The following is a 24204-nucleotide window of genomic DNA, read 5'->3' on the forward strand; positions in this document are numbered from 1 at the left end:
AGGGAGTGACCATAATTTGGAGCTCATACGAGCACTTACCATGAAAATAACGATGTTTCTACAGGCTAGCAACGTCTCTTCTTCAAGAAAGAAGCTACAAAGTCTATTTTGAACGCTGTAAAGGTATAACGATGTACGATCCGGCACCATTTATAACGTTACCGATCTGGCAGGTGTCCTTTGATCGTACCTTGTCTCGTTACAAGTTGGCCTGTTGATCGTCCTTACCCACTGTGTTTTCATGAAGGGGCGCTTTTCCTCTCGATCGAATAGTCTTTCTTCCATGTGTAGGGAGTCTCCAGGTACATCAAGCACTCCGCTGGTCCTTGCGGCTTGCTGCAAAATGAAGAGTCCTCACCACAACAAACAGAACTCCGGGTTATAACAGTAACAAACTATTTATTGTTTTCATTACTTCATAACAACTACTGTCTAATTTTAGGTGACTGACTATAGCAGTGAACGATGTAAGACCAGACCAGTAAAGTCACAGAGTTCCCATTAACACAGGCTAGTTCCCATCATAACACCAGGCCCTGAAGGGCTCCCCAAATCGGGAGCGCTGGACAAGCTCAGCCGCTCGGTTTGCTGGCTAAGACTCCTCTGCGTTTAGAAATCCTTTTTCTAAATCTCCTTTTTCCCCACCACTCCTTCAGAGAGTTGTTATAAACACCTTTCTTTCTTTCTTTTATAGCTTATCTCTACCAGACCTCAACCCCCACCTGCACTGAGGTTTTTACTTATCACAAATTAGGCGTGATTAGTCACCCTAGGTTAAACAATGCCTGGCGGTGACCCCTACTCTTGATCCCCATTCTTCATCTCGCTTAACAGAGATTTTAAAAACAATCTTTCCGTTGTTAACAGATATATAACAGCAGATGAGATAAAATAATCATCATTCGTGTTTTTTTTTCTTTCTGACAAAATCCCATAGACATTTCTGTTTAAACAACATCAAACCATCATCATCATCATTAGAATTCAGCCGTGCGAATTCCTCTGAATTAGTGTCGACTAGCAAGGTCACTCGGCATCGCCTGGTCCCCATCTGGTCACAAAGGCAGGATAAGATCTTTCTAGCAGCTTCTGTCCAGATATGGCGACAGTACTCCATCCTTGAACGTACTTGGCTTTTATATAGATAGAGAATTGCATCAGTTAATTAATTGATGCCAGATGGGGATCAGAGTATTGATGATATAAAGATAGAAGCTTGGTTTTAGATGTAATAAAAGTCATCAGCCACCTCTTTCCCTATTGTACCACATGTTCAAGATCAGAGGAGAAATAATAAGAGAGAACTTGGTCGTTTACGGCCTTTGATGTGTTGCTATAGATGGTAGTGTCGTCAGCATAAATATCTACGAATGATATTAGGATGTGATTTGGACGATCACTGATGCAGTGTCATGACTACTGCATCACTTCTACCCATAAAAATGTATGAATCAACTAAAATAAACTGAATGAACCTATATCTAAAATCTCAAGTGTTTAGACCCAAAATTGTCGGAGAAGTTTAGGAGAGTTCTCAAAGGTCAAATCGTTGAACTTTGACCCCTTAACAGCCAAATTTCTGGCCGAAAACGGATGACAAACATTTTCCAAATCTCAGTACCCTGTATATCAAATTTCGAGTCTGTAGACTGAAAATTGACAGAATTATTGTGTAGGGAAATGTACACAGACACACAGACAGACACGTTCACTTATATATATATATATATATATATATATATTTATATATTTATTTATTTATATTTATAATACATACACACACGTATTGTTGTATTGTTGGTTCCGGGGCAACGCCGGAAGATGTTCTGGTTGATTATTATTGTGATAATGTTTCGTTGTCTAGAATAGAAAATCAGCTAAAATTGGTATTTTTGATTAAAAATTTTATTTACAATTACTTTGGAATGTTATCAGAGGAATTGTAGCTGACAATTTCTAAATAAACATTATAGATTATGTAAATACCAGCAGATGATCTTTAATGCTATTAATTACTGCTGTAATGAAGGGAAGATTAATTTTGATATATACGTGCAGTTTAGTTAGGAAGCTTCCGGGATAATGTCGATAGAATATAGAGCGTAGGACAAATGTGCAACTTTCCAAGTGGGGGAATATTCTGGGAATAAAAGTTGCTGAAAATACATCCGATAAAAGATGAGCCAGATATTAAATCCCCAGAGAATTGTCATTCGTCCCTTTTTGTTGTAAAATATATTGTAAATTTTGTATGGACGTTATAAACCTGTATTTGTTAACATATCGGCACGCACAAACAAGAGAACGCTAGACGATTATAGAAACAATGTTATAAATATATACACGCATCAATTTGACGAACAATAATAAAAAGTCTAGAGATGATCACGAAATGAAGAACACTAGACGAACACACTTGTCACAAACAAGAAAAATACACGTAAAAACATTAACACCAGTAAAAGTTATAGGCTTCTTATGTAGACGACGATATAAAACATTCTTTTATATTGCCCTCCCACTACATGGCAGTATAAATTATAGACATCAATGATCCTTTCTTTCTCATTAAGAGCTTATTCGGTACTTGTGGATTTAACAAACCAGACGTAACTCAGCTCGGCTTTGTCCGACGCATGAGGTCAACAGCTCGGGGTTTGCTGCTGTCTGACGAAACATGGTCATCAGCCAATCAAAACGCTGTGCGCTTAGTTTCAACGCGCGTCGAGCAGCAGACGAGAGAATTTCGATATGGGCATTCGAGATGGCGGCGACTAGGAATCTCCAGCGAATTTCCTGCGAGATATAATATGCCAGGATTCTTTCTCAGGAATCCCCGGCAGATAGGAGGCCCAGTAGCAGGCCATCTGGTCGAAATCGACGAGTCTGTCTGTCTTCAACCGCCGGAAACACAACGTCGGCAGACGTCTAACATCGGTCTGGGTCCTCGGTGGATACGCCGACCCCGCCGAAAAAGAGTTTTTTTTTTTGGTTAACGTAGCAAATAGGAATGCTGAAACTCTCCTTCCACTAATAAGAAAATACATTCTGCCAGGGACTACGCACGGTCATATCAGACTGTTGGAGCAAAGTGGGAGGAGAGGGGTATCACTATTTAACGGTGAACCACCACAGCCTTAATTTTGTAGATCCCGTAAAAAAATGTTTTGTTCTTTCCCTTTTTCTTATGATTTTTTTCTTTTTTTGTAGGTAAATAGTTGAACCCCCCCCCCAAAAAAAACGTTCATAAAAACAATTACTCACTATTATTTGTTATAAAAAATGATCCTACAAATATTATTTTTGTTGGTTATTTTACGTAAATAGTTGAACCCCCCCCCCCCAAAAAAAAACGTTTCATTAAAAAAAAAATAATTACAATTATTTGTTCACAAAAAAATGTTTCATATGTATTAATTTTGCAAACAGAAAACAATTTCAAACAATAATACAAATAATTAAAAAAAAAACATAAATGAACGGTAGGTTTTTGCTTTTTACTTATTTATTTTTGGAGGTTTCTACATTTTACAATTTCATTTTACAGCTATTTTGTTGTAGCGTTGTTTTTATTTTATCGACAACGCTCGGTTTCATCCGGCTGCTGACGTCATGCGTCGGAAAAAGCCGAGCAAATGCTGAGTTACGTCTTGTTCGTTAAATGCACAAGTACCCTTATTTCAATACAGGGTAAATGCTTACTTAAATCTGCTTCACTTTTATGGTAGACTAGCGGGTGTACCTGGCGTTGCCCGGGTGTGTCGAGATGGTGTATTAAGGAACCCCGAGTGGAGAGAGAGGTGTTAAAAATGTGGTAGTAGGCAAGTAGGCTCGAACCCGTACCGCGAAGGAAGAAAAGACAGCTTACTTAAATCTGCTTCACTTTTATGGTAGACTAGCGGGTGTACCTGGCGTTGCCCGGGTGTGTCGAGATGGTGTATTAAGGAACCCCGAGTGGAGAGAGAGGTGTTAAAAATGTGGTAGTAGGCAAGTAGGCTCGAACCCGTACCGCGAAGGAAGAAAAGACAGCGAAAAAAAAAACAAAAAAAACGTAGCGCCTTTGCTGATGCGTCTATGGCGAAACCGGAAGTCGCAAGCGCTGAAAATAAGGATAGTCTATCGAAAGGAGACGATGACTTGCGAAAATGTCGACAAAAAAAGTAACCCCTCTTTGTAGAAAACTGTCTCGTTGAGGGCGAAGGAATGAATGCTTTTGGCCCATTTCTCGATATTTGTCGTCCGAGACGTCGAGCTTCAAAGTGATAGGGATCTCTTCTGGATCCGTCGTGTGAGTCGTTTTTTTTCAGCAGACATACAAACACACATACATTTTGCCTTTTATATTATAGATATCGGTCTGTGTTCTTAAAGAATGAAAACTTTATTTCTCTAAAAAAAAAAAAATGAAATATTTTGATAGTTAAACGTGATATCAATAGTTGTACACATGATTACTCAGATTTAATGGCGGGGGGGGGGGGAGGGGGTTAATACCAACGACTCTTTTAAATAGTATTTTTATTTAATAAAATAACGATTTTGTATGTACATGCGTTTTGGTTAGTTTATCATTTTTCATATAGACGTTGTATTTGATTTTATGCTTCTGGATTTCTGAGATGAGCATTGATAATTAGTGTTATCCTCACAACGTATCGCCCGACGTAACTTCTGACCTTCTTCAGGTCTATTCTGCCTGGAATCTTTCTGTTGCACTCGGGAATCTGTACCAAATTTCGAACGGAATCCTTTATTTAATCCGCACCTGAATTTTCATTACATAATGTCTCACACGTGTTTCGTTCAATAGTGAAGGAAATAGAGATTATATATATATATATATATATATATATATATATATATATATCCGAGTTTGATGATTAATGACAGATTTAGAGCTCACCATTATGTAAAGTTCGAGTTTAGTCCAGACTAATGAATCAATTGCACTAATACTCTTGGAAAAAAGTATGAGTTAATGTATGTTTCCTACAACTATTGATTAAATAGTAGGGTAAACAGGACCCTGGAACAAAACCTCTAAAATAACCCCAGTTAGTCTCTGTTTACATAAACATGGTTTCCAGAAGCTTTAAACTTTCGCTCTTCATTTGACAATGTTAAGGAGGTGTGTTATGGTGTGCGTAATCTTTGCGTACCCACACATCCATCCTTACAGTGTTTATCTATCGACCCCCTTCTTTTATATACATACATACATACATACATACATACATGAATACATACATATATATATATGCATATATATACACATATATATATATATACACATACACACACATACATATATCCATGAAAATGCGTGTGTGTGTGTGTGTGTGTGTGTGTGTGTGAGAGAGAGAGAGAGAGAGAGAGAGGGTTAGGGGGCTATGTGGTGCGGAAAGGACATAACTAGAACAGAAAAAGTCACAATTTCTGCGTGAAGGAGACGCCTGCAAACACAGGGAAAGTGTTAAAATCAGACCTGAATATTGAAAAAAAAATGTGGCCTGGAAATCAGAGTTAAAAACTGAATGACAAAGAGGGAAAAAGAATACCAGTAAAAAATTGTGAGGTATGAGGGGTAAGGGGACGAGGGAGTGAGGGGATGATGAAGTGAGGGGATGAGGGGCGAGGGGATGAGGGAGTGAGGAATGGAGATTTTGTTTGTTTGACTTGTTATATTTGATCACTTGATGTTTGCTGTAACTGGGATTGCCATCTCTATTCATGTTTGGCGGCAAATAACCGAATGCTTTTCGTATGACCAATAACAGCTAGGGGGTCATAACAGAGCACAGGATATAGAAAGGATACACAGGTAGACAGGTAAGCAGATAGATGATTAGATAGATAGATAAATAGAAAGAGATGATTCGAAGATAGATTTGAAATTCGGAAGATAGCTAACCGCATATAACAACAACAGCAGCAACAACAACAGCAGCAACAACAACAGTAACAATAATAATAATAATAATAATAATAATAATAATGTAAGCTCCCATAGGGAAAATAGTAGTGTTAGCATCAACTTGAGCCACATCAAATAGTCATGAAGCGTCAAAGAGGATGGAAAGGTCGTGGAGGCAGAGCAATAATCTATGGAGAATCTAGTAAAATAAGACAGAACAATAATCTATTGGGAGTCTAGTTAAATCATACAAAGAATGTAGTCAAGAATTCATATTGACTTTGCTGGGACATGGCACTGGTTCTTGTTGAAGTGGTAAGCTTCACTTCACTAAAAAAGATTCATTCAAAGATACTTGCGCGTGTCGAATAGCGGTACTCAATTCATGTACAGTGAATTTAAAATGATTTGTAAGTCGTTTTTAGTGGAACACTTTAAAACCGCGCCGTATCATTCGAGCAGCAATGGTCAAACGGTGCGATTTCTCTATGCCTTTGAAAGAGTTCTAAAAAGTATGCGGTGCTCTCACAGATAATGTGTAGAATAGGAAGAAATAATAACGTTCCAACTTGCATAAGTTATGTTCGTGAGATTAAGACTAATTTTACCTAAATGCGAGTTTGGAATAATTTTCCCTTTAACCAATTTGGTACATCCACATGGAGAGCGGTATATACAGGGTGTCCGTAAAGTATACAGTCTTATTTTTTTTTATTGTATTATATTTGTATTAATAGTTAATATTTATTTTTTTTACAGGTTTATTTAATCAAGCATGCCACGCAAGCTAACTTTGGAAGAGCGCAAATTTATTTTGAAGCGATATTGGAAAACAGAAAACGCACAGGATTTAATTCGTGATTGGAATCATTATTTTAATACAGATCCTCCAACACGTTTTCCTATTTATAAACTTCGAGACAAATTTGATGATACTGGCTCAGTTGCCGATGCTCCGCGTTCTGGTCGGCCAAGTGTGTGCACTGAACAAAATTTGGCTACAGTTTATAAACATAAAGGTGTTATTTCTTTTTATTTCTTTTGTTACAAATAAATATTTTCATACAATATCTTACTGTACTGTTAATATATTACAGGGTTTCTGTATAGTAACTTGTAAGACTGTATAGTAACTTTACGGACACCCTGTATATATTGTTTTTAAAATATAATTATCCACTCACACGTATTTCGTCGTCTACGACTCATCAGAGTGGTTGAATCTAGCGAGATTCGAAATCGGGACCCCACAGTAAGGAACCTAACGCCAACTCGCATTTAGGTAAAAATGCACTTTCGTATAAATAATTGAATTCATTCAAAACAAAACGCAAAATCAAATAACATATATATATATATATATATATATATATACTAGCAGAAGTAATTGTCGTTGTCTGGGTTCAAAAACAGCCTACAGAAAATGGACTGTGATTGATGAAAGTATGATAGGTTATGAAAAGGAGGGGATTGTAAAGAGATAGGTTTTGATACTCAAAAATTTTACCCTAAGCAAAATATGATGAAAGTAAAGATAATTTTCGCAAAAATATATTTTTTATATCGACTTTGTTTCCATTCGTAGCCAAGAGTGACCAACAAAATGATGTTTCCTCACAAAGAGAAAATGTTATATATATAATAATATAAATATACAAGAAATAAATGTTACCATAGTCAATAAAAGTTACTTTTATGGTAGAAAGGTTCATTGGTTTGTATTTTTAAGTAGTTTGTAAAAAAAAAAAAAATTTTAAATCACGAATCGGTTTTAAAAAAACAAAAAACAAAATGGCAGCGACTTTGAAATGGAGAGACCCGTTTTCAATTTGAAGGAGGGGTACCTGAGCATTCCGTGTAAACAATTTAAGAGAGTTCCGTCAACGTAAGGAATATTTATAAACATATTTTGTATGTTTTCCGTTATTTTGTGCTTGAGGAATATTCGACTATGGCATGTGTAGTTTATATAAAAATTCATTTAAGTAGTTATCGCCTCAAATTTCGTTTTAATTTAGGTTCGCTGAAATTATTTCAAGTAGAGAGCATTAAAAACTATTTCAAAACAAAAAAAACATGAACTGAACTTTTATTGACTATGGTAACATTTATTTCTTGTATATTTATTTTTTCTGGGTAGTCGTTTGTTAGCTTTTCTGCTAAACACTCTTACTAAATAATATCGACGAAATATCGAAAAACAAAGAAACAAAAACAGTTTTGAAAAATAATGAAGCTTTACTTACTTTAGTAAAATAATCCGAAACAGCAAAATGGGATATTAAAAAAGTAAACACGTAATTACTTTAGTTTTTTAAAACAAAGAGTCGATATAAATATGAATAAGAAAAAAATGGCGCCCTTTTACAGACGAACAGCTTCGTTTCAGTTTTACAGTATTGAACGCTGTAGTATTGCGCCCTCGGATCCAGGGTTGTACTATTGTAATGTAAAGAACATGCAGAAAGGGTTGTAATCAACTGAATTCCTTCTAGTACACTGACAAAAAAAAGCTTAAACAGATATATAAATAAAAATAAAAAAGGTTATGCAAATGTTTTTAAAAAGACACGTAATCACGTGAGCAGGATTTTTTCCTTCTTTTGACACGATAACAAGTAACGTTCTTATTTTTTATTATGTATCTATTTTCGAAAGAGTGCCACATGCAAGTGGAGAAGGAAAAAAACAGAGTTGTGCAAAATTTGTGTTGAGAATTGTCTAAAGTTCCGACTTTTTTTTTTGCTTTCACTTTAATAAGAACGTGAATTTATGAGGTGAATTTATTCGACACAATATGATTCAACTAAAAAAAATAAATAAAAGCTAACGTGAATTAAGTTTAAAGCTAAGGTGTTATAGTGAAAAAAAAACCTTGTTAAAGTTTGTGACATATTTACATTCTATGGCGGTCAGCCGCGAACGAACACCCAATAATTTTATTATACAATATTTCTTAAAACTTGAAACATAATTATCAAAGTATACTTACGCAAATAGATATGAAAAATCTTTGTGCCATATTTCCATGGAGTACAGGCGCGAAAGCAGACCCCACAATTTTATTATACCATCCCTATTTAAGTTAAAACATACTTATCAAAGTATTCTTATGTACATCTATATCAAAAACCCTTGTAAATTTTTGTTTTTTTCATTTTTTATTTCTAGACTTTGTGGGCCAGGCGCGAACGCAGACCCCACAATTTTTATGAACCACCATCCTGTCAGTTCAGACATACCCATTCCTGATCCTCGATACATCTTCTACCATTGTATGTAATCAGTTTTTTAAAATAGTCAACCATATAGGAGCCTATTCGTGACCACACACACACACACACACACACACACACGTTCAGCTTTATATTATATATATATATATATATAAATATATATATATATATATATATATATATATATAATATTCAGAAGTAAGTAACGAATTTTGAAAATATTTTTCTGATTCTTTCTGATAAATCATCATCTTTAATTTGGTTGATTCTAAAAGAACGAGAGAGAGAGAGAGAGGGAGGGAGGGAGGGAAGGGGTGAGGAGGAGATTTAATGCAACTATAAGAGTACATCACGTATATAAAATAGCATTACTTGGTACATCTGTCATCCTTATATCATATCCAGCGGGCAAATCCGCTCAAGAAGATATCATCATCATAATCACCACCACCATCATCATCATCGTCGTCGTTCTTATAATACTACTAATAATTTAGTTTGAACAAGGGTAGTTGCAAAAGAGAAAAAGGGAATAGAAAGAGAAAAATGTGAGAGATTATTCGGTAATGAATAAATTTATAACCTTTTTGGAATATTCGGACTACTGTTCTTATGTTATACGTTATCCTCGCAACGTTTCGGCTGGTGAACCTCCGACGTTCTTAAGGCGTGCTTTATCGAATTCAAGAAGTTTATGTCGAACTAAAAAACTGTGTAGAACTTGGAATTGAACCCTTTATGTTATCCACGATGGGTAGATTATTCTCGTTTCATCAGCTATCACCGGAAAAAAGTCTATATTCTTAGCATCGCCTGTACTGAGGATTGAACCTTCAATCTGTAGAAAACTGTCAATTAGAAAACCCAACGACCAGTAAGCCTGTCCGTTTGCACCATCTTATTCTTTTTTATGTCACTCTATATACAATAATCACCTTAACTAAAGACCCGATCATTATGAATTTTGGAATATATATTCTAGGCAACACAGTGAGTAACATGGTCTGATTATGTTTTGTAAATCCTGATGTCTAGAATGCACGCGCGCGCACACACACACACACATACACACACACACATTTATATATAAATTTAGATGTGTGTAGATGTTTATATATATTTCCTTGCACGAGATAAACTAAACAAATGAACAGATCAATTTTTGGAATATATATTTTGGAACACATATTTTTGTAAACTTCGCCAGATAGGAGTGCGGCTACTCAATCTCGCAATCCCCCTACAAAACACACACACACACACACACACACACACACACACACACACACACACGCGCGCACACACACATCGTTTAAAATAAGTTAAATACAAAAACATAACAGAAAAAAAATGCTCCACATGAAAGTTAGGGTTAATTATTACGGTTTAGAACGAATCAGTGCAAGTGCCTTAGCATAAATCATATGTATTTTAGGCAACAGGATGAGTAAAAGGGGAACATTATTCAATTATGTTGTCAGATTTACTTATGCAGAGAATGTACGCTGTTGAAATTTTTAGGCAGGTAACGTAAACCGCCGAGATATGCGAAAAAGCTTCGTCAATGAAATTCGAGTAAGCAGACGAAAAAATATTTTTTTATCAATTTGTTAACAACTTTATTAAATCATCAAACATTGCTGACGAAAACACGGTACCTTCTTTACATAAGTACCTTGTTTGATGAAAGCACAGAATAGTTATAAAGCACCATCTCTACCGATGTTAAGAATGGGTTTCTTAATAATGATGGTATTATTTCAGCACAGTACTTTCTCTGAAAAAACAAAAACAAAACACACACACACACACACACACACACACACACACACACACACACACACACACACACACACACACACATATATATAATATGAACAAATGATTAATAAAACATGTTAAAAGACATCTTGAAAAAGAGTTAAAAACATATTTAATTTTAAAAAAGGAAGCACAAGATAAGTGGATAGTCCTTAATCCGCGGAGTTTCGAAGAAATACCCTCCTTCTCATCAGAGGGCAGGAATTAGTAAAATGCAGGATCGTATTTTGCATATAAAAGTATTTAATGAAACTACAAGTAAGTCACAGATCATACTTGGTTAAAAAAAGGGTGAGGTAAGGGGAACAGGAGGCAAAAGAAAAATAATAAAAAGATTTCACATGAATGGACAGTCCGGTGAAGGGTAAAAATCCAAAAATGGTAAAATCCAAAACGATCGAATTTAAAATTTTAATCCAATGGGTAAATTCCAAATGGTTCAAAATAATCCAAAAGGCAGAGTTCCTATATATATATATATATATATATATATATATATATATATATATATATATATATATATATATATATATATACTAGCAGAAGTACCCGTTGTGGACTGGGTTCAAAAACAGCCTACAGAAAATGGACTGTGATTGATGAAAGTATGATAGGTTATGAAAAGGCGGTGTTTGTAAAGAGATAGGTTTTGATACTCAAAAATCTTACCCTAAGCAAAATATGATGAAAGTAAAAATAATTTTCGCGAAAATATATTTTTTATATCAACTTTGTTTCCATTCGTAGCCAAGAGTGACCAACAAAATGATGTTTCCTTACAAAGATAAAATGTTATATATATAATAATATAAATATACAAGAAATAAATGTTACCATAGTCAATAAAAGTTACTTTTATGGTAGAAAAGTTCATTAGTTTTTATTTTTAAGTAGTTTGTAAAAATTTTTTTTTTAATTCACGAACCGGTTTTAAAAAAATCAAAATGGCAGCGACTTTTAAATGGAGAGCCCCGTTTTCAATTTGAAGGAGGGGTACGTGAGCATTCTATGTTAACAATTTAAGAGAGTTCCGTCAACGTAAGGAATATTTATAAACATATTTTAATGGTTTACGTTATTTTGCGCTGGAGGAATATTCGATTATGGCATGTGTAGTTTATATAAAAATTCATTTAAGTAGTTATCGCCTCAAATTTTGTTTTAATTTAGGTTCGCTGAAATTATTTCAAGTAAAGAGCATTAAAAACTATTTCAAAACAACAAAAAAAAAAAGACATGAACTGAACTTTTAGTGACTAAACACAAAAAAAAAAAAAAAAAATACAACTTTCGTCTCCCAAACAGTTTCTGATCGACTTTGATTATATTCCTACAAAAATTGTGGAAAAATGTTGAAAAAAGAAAACAAACTAACAAACAAACAAAAAACAAAACAAAACCAAATAAATAAAAATATTTGGCATTAATCATTATGATTTTTAGTTTTCGTAGTTCATCGTGTTTGAATAATTAAATCCTAAAGTAAATATAATGAAAACAATATAGTTTTACACGTGACAAAAAATGTTATAATGAAAAATGTTTTCACACGAAACTTTTTTAGTTTCGTGTGAAAACATTTTTCATTATAACATTTTTTTGTAATTCAGCTAAATTTGAAAGTTAAACAAATTAATTGCAAAATTGAAAGAAAAGTATTAGTTTTCTTCAACTATTTTAAAGATAATTGCTTAATTATTCTCCCATAGCGATAACAGAAACCGGCTTTCGCTCCATCGTAACCGACGCGCAGGATTTCTATGGAAGCACAAAATGTCAAAAACTCAATGTTATTTTTAAATTTCAGAAATTAAAACATTGTTTTACCTTAAATTTTGTATTTTTGAAAATTATATAAATATTTCTTAATTTAAGTAATCCTATTGTCTATATGAATAAAACAGTAGATGCATGAATGTATGTATTTATGTCAGGTCATGTCATGTCATGTGCTACTGGTACCATGTAACCCAGTACTACCTGCCTCATGGTCGGGTCACTGGCGACTAAATTGGTTCCTCCACCAGACTTGTTTGGTGAGGAGGGCGGCTAGTCTCCCTGAAGGATTAAAAACAAGAACTTCCAAAGGGCGAGTGAACTCTTTTTCTGGGTCAACGGCCAACTAGCACCGTGTATATTTGTATGTATGTATGTGTGTATTGGGGTGGAGAGGGCTCCCGTAAGTCGTGGTGAAGGCAACATTTCTAGGAGAAGCAAATCTCTGATTTAAAAAAAACATAAGGCGGAAGACCATTACCCGCATTAAGCTGGTCTGCAGTTTAATTTGTTGCTTGCTATCTTGTTCTTGCTTGTTACTGGATCTCAACATTTTGAACCGGGAGAGAAACTTAGCTGTCGTACAAAGCTAAGACTCTGTAACATCATCTTTGTATAGATACTCCCTCAGAAATTTGGGCTCATGGATTTAAATGTCTGAGGGAGTGGCACTCGTCTGACAAGACGTTGCAATCATCATGTATGTATGCATGTATATATGTATGTATGTATATATGTATGTATGTATATATTTATGTATGTATGTATGTATGTATGTATGTAATGATAATGCTTATTGCTGGGTGTCAACATTTTGAACCGAGAGAAAGAGAGATTTAGCTCTCGTACAAAACTAAAACTCTGTAATATCATCTTTGTATAGATACTCCCTCAAGCATTTGTCTATAAAAAATAGTCCTGTGGTGATGGAAAAGTTGTGACGCTTGTAGGCCTGAAATGCTGGAAGCATGTAATAATTAATCTGCAATCATTATATGTATCGGTGTATGTATGCATGTGTGTATGGGTGTATGTATATATATGTGTATGAATATGTTTATATATACATGTGTATGTATATCTATGTTTATATGTATGTATATATATGTGTATATATATGTTTATGTGTGTTTGTAGGTATTTATATATATATATGTTTGTGGGTGTATGTATATGTATGTGTATATATGCATATATATGTATGTGTATAAATGCATATATATGTACGTATATGTAGTTAAATGTATGTGTACGTGTATATATGTGTACGTATTTGTATGTGTATATATTTGTATATGTGTGTTTGTATTTGTATATGCGTCTGTATATATGTGTATGTATGTATGTATGTATGTATGGTTCACTTAAGTTATTTATTTGTTCGAAGAAAAAGCTATTTTCCTATATAAAAATCGAATGTTGCTTTCATTAAAAAATTGTTTTATTAAAATTATATTTTCTGATGTAAACTTTTAAATGAATGTTTTTACAATTATATTTTTATACAATAAATGCTTTGCTTTTCAAATATTTTTCTGTTCGGGAAAAAATCTTGTGGTGCACTTATTGATCCGCTATGTTTAAATAGTATTTTCAAGTTCAATTAAAGTTTAATCGAAACCGAAACCAAAACTTATGAAGAAAAAAGAGTGTATGTATATATATCTTGAGTTCTTTCAGCTATAATCGAAACCGAAACCAAAACTGATGAATAATTATTGGTAGAATTATTTATTACAAGAAATGGAAAGGCATAAAAATTAAATGGCAGACATTCGGAAGAAAAAAAATGTGACACAGAAAATAACACACACGCTATCGTATTAATATATAGATTAAAATATGGTACTCACGCAGAAAGTGATCCAGACGTAACTCAGCGCACGCCCGGCTTTCCTCGGAACATGACGTCAACAGCTGGAGTAAGCCGAGCGTCGTCGAGGAAATTAAGCTGTCTGACGTAACATAAAACTGAGCCAATGACAATGTAGCACGATGGTTTTCAACGCGATGCACGTTCGCACAAGTTGAAAATTCAAAGCAGCAGATGACAATTTGGAAGAGGAAGAAAAGAAAACAAATTAGTAAAAAAAAGCAAAAAATAAAAAGCTCACCATTTCGTACTTTCACGTCAGAAAAAAAACATGAATTTTACAGCCTTAAGTGAGCAGCTGAAAACACCAGCCGGAGTCCTCGATTTTGTCAAGAAAAAAATTACTTGCACGAACGAAAACTTGTGCACCATGTGGACACAGGTGCAATCTTATTATAAGAGGAAAGGTAAGCGATGGCTATGCCTGAAGTTGTCAGGCTACCAAATGCCGAACCTTTACATCATCCGGACTGGTAATTTTTTGGCAAGTCTAGGCTGACAATTGCGATCATAATAAAAATCATCCACTTGTGGGCGTTCGAGCGAGCAACACAGAAAGACCTCCAACGTGAATGTAAAATACGATCTACGCACGCACACGATTAATAAAACAACAGTCTGAGGAAACAACAACAATATCTGTTTTAATATGAAAAGAAAAACTATCCCACCCAATTTTATTTCAACTGTTCTAGTTCTCAGGTTTTTCCTTGAAAAAAAAAAAAATAAAAAATAAAATAAAAAATAACATAAAAAAAATTGTTTTAAATTTTTCTTGCAAAAAAAAAAATAACAAAAAAAAAATTACAAAAAAAAATTACAAAACAAAAAATTACAAAAAAAAAATTACAAAAAAAATTACAAAAAAAATTACAAAAAAAAAATTACAAAAAAAAAATTACAAAAAAAATTACAAAAAAAAATTACAAAAAAAAAATTACAACAAAAAATTACAAAAAAAAATTACAAAAAAAAAATTACAAAAAAAGTTACAAAAAAAAAATTACAAAAAAATTACAAAAAAAAAATTACAAAAAAAATTACAAAAAAAATTACAAAAAAAATTACAAAAAAAAAATTACAAAAAAAATCCTTGAAAATATTAATTTGACTTACCTCTAAACCGAACAAATTTTTTTAACATTATTTATTTTAATATATATATATATATATATATATATATATATATATATATATATATATATATATATATACATATATATATATAAAAAGAAAAATATTGCTATAACATTTTTCTTTACAGTTAATAAAACGAAAAATTTAAGGTAAGTTTTCTTTTCTTGTTATGCTTTCATCGGCGACGCTCGGCTTAATTTCCTTGGCGACGCTCGGTTTACTCCGGCTGTTGACGTCATGTTCCGGAGAAAGCCGGGCAGACTCTTAGTTACGTCTGGATCACTCTCTGCATGAGTACCTAAAATATTTTATGTTTCATGAAACTATTTTAGTTAAAACAATGTTGTAATAAAAATAATTTATTTAGAAAAGGGAACTGTCATTTAATATATACATAATAACGTGATGCTTACTTCGAGATTTCATAACATATGCATCTGGGCTTTTGTTTACATGTTATAGCAATTAGTAGTAGCAATAATATTTTAATGAACGAAGACATCAGCGTCTCTCTCACTCTCACTCTCTCTCTCTCTCTCTCTCTCAATAAACAAATGTAAAGAAAAATAAACAATGAAAATAAAAACAAATAACTGCTCAATTTTTTGTCCCCACCGGGCGAGAGATTTGTGCTATAGTTTTATTTTTATTACAGAATAACTCAAAATCAATTATTTCTTAGCAACTTTTGTAAGATAAACCCTAAATTTTATAGAATTAAAAGCAAATATATCTGTGAGAACACGCTAATCGGATAGAACCTAGAGCGTTCGTAAATGTGTATTCCGAAATTAAATGTCTATTCCAGAATAAAATCTCAACCAATCAAATTGCCGCAAAGCGTGACACACAAAAGAACACACACGCTATTGTATTAATATATAGATGAATAGTGATATTTACAACTAGAAATAAAAATAGGTTTAAGGCCCCTAAAATTCGTACTAGTATTGTCTGTAAGGACCCATGGCGAAGTGGTTTGAATATTTGAAAATTCAATCGTAAAAGTGATAGACTCCTCAACGTTGAAGGTTTAAATCTTCAGTATGGGCGACCGTAAAATACAATTGCTAATTACTTAGGACCTCTATCCAGTCATGCGAACGGAACAAGAGCACGAATAACGTGTTCCATTCGAAATTCCATCGTAAATTTCCGAGTTCGGCAAAATACATCTTAAGCAGGTCGGAGGGTACATCGATTCAAACGCTGTGAAAATGACACTCAAGGTTAGAACAGAAGTCTAATGAATCCAAATAATATGGGTCCTGGATATGACCTTAAACTATATCCGATGGTGACATCCAGTTCGCAGTTTTTGGGGAGTGTGGAGCCACCCTTTAATTGCCATTGCTCCCAGGTCCACTCTGACCCGGAGTGGTAGTACCTGTTAGGGTCCCAACTATGGGTTAAATAGAAACCGACTTTAAAAACTCTATTAAAAAATTGTTCTTCAAAATCACTGGATTCGACATTAAATAATCCGGAAAGGGTTGATATGCCGTAAAACAAAAGCAACCAACCAACAAACCAACCAACCAACCAACCAACCAACCAACCAACCAACCAGCCAACCAACCAATACAAATAACCAATCCTCATCTAAAAAATTCAGAAATGTCATTTTTCTCATTTTAATTCAATTTTTCTTTTTATCTGTCTGCTCCTCCTATCTTTCCTCCATGTCGTCTTTTTCTCCTTAATTGTCGGGTTGTCGGGGTTAGGGTTTACAATTACAATTACACTTAGGGTTTATGGTAAGGGTTTAGGGATTAGGGTTAATGTAAGGTTTAAGGATTATGTTTATGGTTAGGGTTACTGTTAGGATCAGATTCTAAGGTTAAGTTAAGGGATTCGGGTTAAGGGTTTAGGGTTAGGGCTAGGTTAGTGTTTACAGTTATCTTAAGTTTTAGGGCTATGGTGAGGGCTAAGGGCATGGTATATTGCTAGTGTTAGTGTTAGGGTTTAAGTTTAGTGTTAGGTTTAGGGTTAAGGTTAGGGTTAAGTTTTAGGGTTATAGTCAGTGTTAGGGTTAGGATTAGGGTTATGTTTAGAGTACAGGGTTTAGCTTGGTATTTAAGGTTAGTTACCACTTCTCATTTTTTTTTTTCGTTTCGCTTCTTCTCCATTATTCTTTTCTTTTTTTCTTGTCTTTTCTTTTCTTTTTTTCTTTTCTTTTTTTCTTTTCTTTTCTTTTTTTCTTTTCTTTTTTAGTCTTTTTTCTTTTCTTTTCTTTTTTTCTTGTCTTTTTTATTTTCTTTTTTCTTGTCTTTTTCTTTTTTTTCTTTTCTTTTTTCTTTTCTTTTTTAGTCTTTTTTCTTTTCTTTCTTTTTTCTTGTCTTTTTCTTGTCTTCTTTTCTTTCCTTTTCCTTTCTTTTTTTTCTTGTCTTTTCTTTTATTTTTTTCTTTTATTTTTTTCTTTTCTTTTCTTTTTTTTTGTCTTTTTTATTTTCTTTTTTCTTTTTTTCTTTTCTTTTTTTCTTTTCTTTTTTAGTCTTTTTTCTTTTCTTTCTTTTTTCTTGTCTTTTTCTTGTCTTCTTTTCTTTCCTTTTCCTTTCTTTTTTTTCTTGTCTTTTCTTTTATTTTTTTCTTTTCTTTTTTGGTCTTTTTTCTTTTCTTTTCTTTCTTTCTTGTCTTTTTTCTTTTCTTTTTTCTTTTTTTTCTTTTCTTTTTTTCTTTTCTTTTTTAGTCTTTTTTCTTTTCTTTCTTTTTTCTTGTCTTTTTCTTTTCTTCTTTTCTTGTCTTCTTTTCTTTCCTTTTCCTTTCTTTTTTTTCTTGTCTTTTTTTTCTTGTCTTTTTTGCTTCTCTGATCTTTTTTCTCTTTTCATCACTTTTCTCCTTTTCATTTTTTGCATCAGAATCTCCTTTTTCTGTTGTTTTTTGTTTATTTGTTATCTTTTTTATCGTTTACCTTTCTGCCTCGTCCTTTTCCGTTCATTTTACTTTATTTTATATTCTTTCTTTCTTTCTCTTTTTTTTTCTGTTGTTCACCCTCAGCACCTTAATTACCCACCTCCTCCTTCATTCCTAAATTTCACCAAACTCGCAATGCTGTCTTCCTCCTGTGGCATTTCGCAAAGGTGAAATTAACTTAGACCCTTTTTTACAGACGCCATGTTCTTTACCCGCTTCAAAGCTCAACCATGTTGTCTGTCTGCTTCCTAATCAGCAGTTTGGCGCCTTCGATTCAGAGCGGACCGTGTCGGTAAAGCCTACCAACCGGAAACCACGCCCATCACGTTTCCATTTGCCTTTCAAATATATATAAAAAAGCCAATTTTTAGCTTAAGTCACTGATTTCTTATTAATAATTCTGCCTTGTTTTAACACATTTTTACAGGCCAGTGAAGGAACTGGAAACTATTAATAACTTAAAGAGTATTTAGTATTTCATGCGACAAGAGTGCCTATAAATCTTATTATTTTACCGTTGATACTTTATTATATATCCTTGTGCAGTAGTCAGACGGCGACTATTGTTAGGGGGCGATAACTCCAATTTCTTCTTGGTCAAATAATGCGGCAAATAAGTAACAAACAAGATTTTTTTTATTGTATGATTTATCCCCGAGTGGCTTCTGGGCCTTGATATGTGGTGACTACCATGTAAGAATAAAATTATTTAAAAGTCTGCGTAAGAAAATATAATTTTAATAAAAAAAAATTGTAATGAAAACATTTATTGTATAAAAATGTATGAGTATATAATTATAAAAACATTTATTGTATAAAAATGTATCAATATATAATTATAAAAACATTTATTGTATAAAAATGTATCAATATATAATTATAAAAACATTTATTGTATAAAAATGTATCAATATATAATTATAAAAACATTTATTGTATAAAAATGTATCAATATATAATTATAAAAACATTTATTGTATAAAAATGTATCAATATATAATTATAAAAACATTTATTGTATAAAAATGTATCAATATATAATTATAAAAATATTTATTGTATAAAAATGTATCAATATATAATTGCAAAAACATTTATTGTATAAAAATGTATCAATATATAATTGTAAAAACATTTATTGTATAAAAATGTATCAATATATAATTGTAAAAACATTTATTGTATAAAAATATATCAATATATAATTGTAAAAACATTTATTGTATAAAAATGTATCAATATATGATTATAAAAACATTTATTGTATAAAAATGTATGCATATATAATTGTAAAAACATTTATTGTATAAAAATGTATCAATATATAATTGTAGAAACATTTATTGTATAAAAATGTATGAATATGTAATTATAAAAACATTTATTGTATAAAAATGTATGAATATATAGTTGTAAAAACATTTATTGTATAAAAATGTATGAATATATAATTAAAAAACATTTATTGTATAAAGATGTATGAATATATAATCGTAAAAACATTTATTGTATAAAAATGTATAAATATATAATTGCAAAAACATTTATTGTATAAAAATGTATCAATATATAATTGTAAAAACATTTATTGTATAAAAATGTATCAATATATAATTGTAAAAACATTGTATAAAAATGTATGAATATATAATTATAAAAACATTTATTGTATAAAAATGTATGAATATATAATTGAAAAAACATTTATTGTATAAAAATGTATCAATATATAATTGTAAAACATTTATTGTATAAAAATGTATTAATATATAATTGTAAAAACATTTATTGTATAAAAATGTATCAATATATAATTATAAAAACATTTATTGTATAAAAATGTATCAATATATAATTATAAAAACATTTATTGCATAGAAATGTATCAATATATAATTATAAAAACATTTATTGTATAAAAATGTATCAATATATAATTGTAAAAACATTTATTGTATAAAAATGTATCGATATATAATTGCAAAAACATTTATTGTATAAAAATTTATCAATATATAATTGTAAAAACATTTATTGCATAAAAATGTATCAATATATAATTGTAAAAACATTTATTGTATAAAAATGTATCAATATATAATTGTAAAAACATTTATTGTATAAAAATGTATGAATATATAATTATAAAACATTTATTGTATAAAAATGTATCAATTTATAATTGTAAAAACATTTATTGTATAAAAATGTATCAATATATAATTGCAAAAACATTTATTGTATTAAAATGTATCAATATATAATTGTAAAAACATTTATTGTATAAAAATGTATCAATATATAATTGTAAAAACATTTATTGTATAAAAATGTATCGATATATAATTGTAAAAACATTTATTGTATAAAAATGTATCAATATATAATTGTAAAAACATTTCTGTATAAAAATGTATCAATATATAATTGCAAAAACATTTCTGTATAAAAATGTATCAATATATAATTGTAAAAACATTTCTGTATAAAAATGTATCAATATATAATTGCAAAAACATTTATTGTATAAAAATGTATCAATATATAATTGTAAAAACATTTATTGTATAAAAATGTATCAATATATAATTGTAAAAACATTTATTGTATAAAAATGTATCAATATATAATTGTAAAAATCTTTATTTTATAAAAATGTATTAATATATAATTGTAAAAACATTTATTGTATAAAAATGTATGAATATATAATTGTAAAAACATTTATTGCATAAAAATGTATTAATATATAATTGTAAAAACATTTATTGTATAAAAATGCATCAATATATAATTGTAAAAACATTTATTGTATAAAAATGTATCAATATATAATTGCAAAAACATTTATTGTATAAAAATGTATCAATATGTAATTGTAAAAACATTTATTTAAACGTAAGAAAATATAATTTTAATAAAACAATTTTGTAATTTAAATGAAATATTTTATTTTTAAATTAAAGCGACTTTTAAGGGTTAACAACAAATTAATAATTTAAATGTTTTTTGATTGAGAAGCGCCATCTGGCGACAGGTTAGTTAAATGCGCCAAGAAAAAATGGCCGCCGTCCTCATACTGCACAAGTGCATTTTGTTGTTTCGTTCACACAAAAAGTGTTAAAATTTCGGTATTTAACGGGGAACGTGAACCCAGCGTAAAAGGTGTTTTTTTTTTTATTTAATGATTAAGCGTTTTCTTTCACTTTCTTCGACTTTATTTTTTATCGTGCGTGTATTTTTTTTTTTTGAAAATTTTTTCCCCGAACAGAAAAATATTTTAAACCCCAAACATTCATTGTATAAAAATTTATCAATATATAATTGTAAAACATTTATTCAAAAGTCTGCGTAAAAAAATATAATTTTAATAAAACAATTTTGTAATGAAAGCAACGTTGGAGTTTTATAAAGTAAAATAGCTTTTTTTTTTCGAACAAGTAAATAATTTAAGTGAAACATTTTTCAATTAACCAACTTTAAAGGATCAACAACAAATTAATAATGTAAATGTTTTTTGACCGAGAAGCGCTACTTCATGCGAACGGCGGCCATCTTTTTTTTTGATGCGTTTCACTAAACTTACGCTAATAATTTGTCTTTTTTTAATATATATTTGTCACCTTTGAAAGGCAAATGGAAATGTTATGGGCGTGGTTTCCGGTTGGTAGGCTTTACTGACACGGTCTGGTCTGAATCGAAGGCGCCAAAATGCTGATTAGGAAGCAGACAGACAACATAATAAATATTTTGGGTTTCAAATATTTTTCTATTTTCGAACTTGTTTGTCACTTATTTGCCCCGTTATATTTGACCAAGAAGAAATTGGAGTTATCGCCATCTAACAATAGCCGCGGTCTGCATACTGCAAAAGTGCCCACAAATGACTTTTAAACAAAAAATTCTGATATTATCAAATAATAAAACAACTATTTTTTCCCCAAATACTTAATTTAGTTTTAACACTAACATAATAATTTAATAAATTATTTTATATAATAACTTAATATTTGATAATTGAAGAAGTCTTTTCTTTTTTTTTTCGTAATAACACAAGAATTGTTTAAACTAAATTAATTCTTCTGAATAAAATATTTGTTTTCTTTGAAAATACATGAGTGTTTTCTTTCTTTTTTTGTTTTCGTAATAACACAGGAAGTGTTAAAACTAAAGTATTTTTAAAAATAAATATATGATTTTGTTATTCGTGTCTTGACTCCGTGACTCCGTGATCAAGTTTATTATAATTTAAACAAGAGTAAACAAGTAAAAATAATTTTAAAAAAATTATTATGAGGGTGCGTAGTCGCCTTTTAAAAACAATATCTCTTTCAAGAACGGTAATAAAGTGTGTGTTTCAATCGATATTTATTCAATAATGGACCACTTTTTTACCTAACAAAAATGGGCAAGTTTTTCGAGTACGAGTTTTCCGGAGACAAGTTTTCCAGGTACGAGTTTTCTGGGCACCAATCCAGTATATTTTATTTTTTGTACCTTTATTTTCGCCTTGAAACATATATGTACATTTCTATCTATCTGTCCGGGCGGAGTTTTGGTGGAAGATTATTTTGTATTATGGGCCTCGTGAGGTCTACCACCGCAGACTTTGTGGAGACTCCGAACAAATCTGGCGCCAATTGAATAACATTTAAGGAACTCGAAATTAATGGACTCTTAAAATTATCAAAGACAACGCCATGCCGATTCTAGATATTTGTTTCGGATCGTTCTAGTCAAAGAAACAAAAAGGTTGTAAATAGCTGTTTCTTCATACTAATAAAGGACTGCTAGGAGAATAAGTTGATCAGTTAACAACTGAATGTTTATATTATTTGGATTATTCGGATTATTTTTCTCGCCTGGATTATTATTCACACAACGTTTCAGCCGACGTAGGCTCTAAACTTCTTGTGTCTTGTCGAATAAAGGAATCTTTTTGCCGAACTAAGGAATCTGCACAGAATTTCAAACGGAGTCTTTTATTCATTCCATGCAAAGACACGCGACGTAATGGCTACACTACCTTACAAAATTCAATTCAAAGTGATACACTTCTAGAAATTGAAGGTTCAATCCTCGCTGCGGGCAATATGAAGGATTTAATTGCGAATTACATAAGATTTCTACCCGGTCATGGTTAATGGAACAAGAGTATGTTAACCACGTGGATTAAATGCAAGGTTACGTTCGAAATTACGTGACAATTTCTCGAGTTCTACAGAAAGATTCCCGAGTTCGATACGCCTGAAGGTCAGCGGTTACATCGGCCGAAAAATTGTTCGAACATCATTCAAGATGAGAACGGTAGTTTTTTTTATGTGGTGTCTTGCCGGTACTCGTTAAACTTGTGCCCGGAAAACTCGTACCCGGAAAACCCGTACCCGGAAAATCCGTACCCGGAAAACTCGTCTCTTTTTTGCTAGTTAGGAAAACTGGTTCCTTATTGAATAACTATCAATTGAAAACATTTTATGACCGTTGTTGAAGGCGATATTGTTTTTAAAAACGACTATACCCCGCATAATATTAAA

This window comes from Euprymna scolopes, chromosome 17 (assembly GCF_053919585.1).
Source record: "Euprymna scolopes isolate OS-2025 chromosome 17, ASM5391958v1, whole genome shotgun sequence".
Lineage (NCBI taxonomy): Eukaryota > Metazoa > Mollusca > Cephalopoda > Sepiida > Sepiolidae > Euprymna > Euprymna scolopes.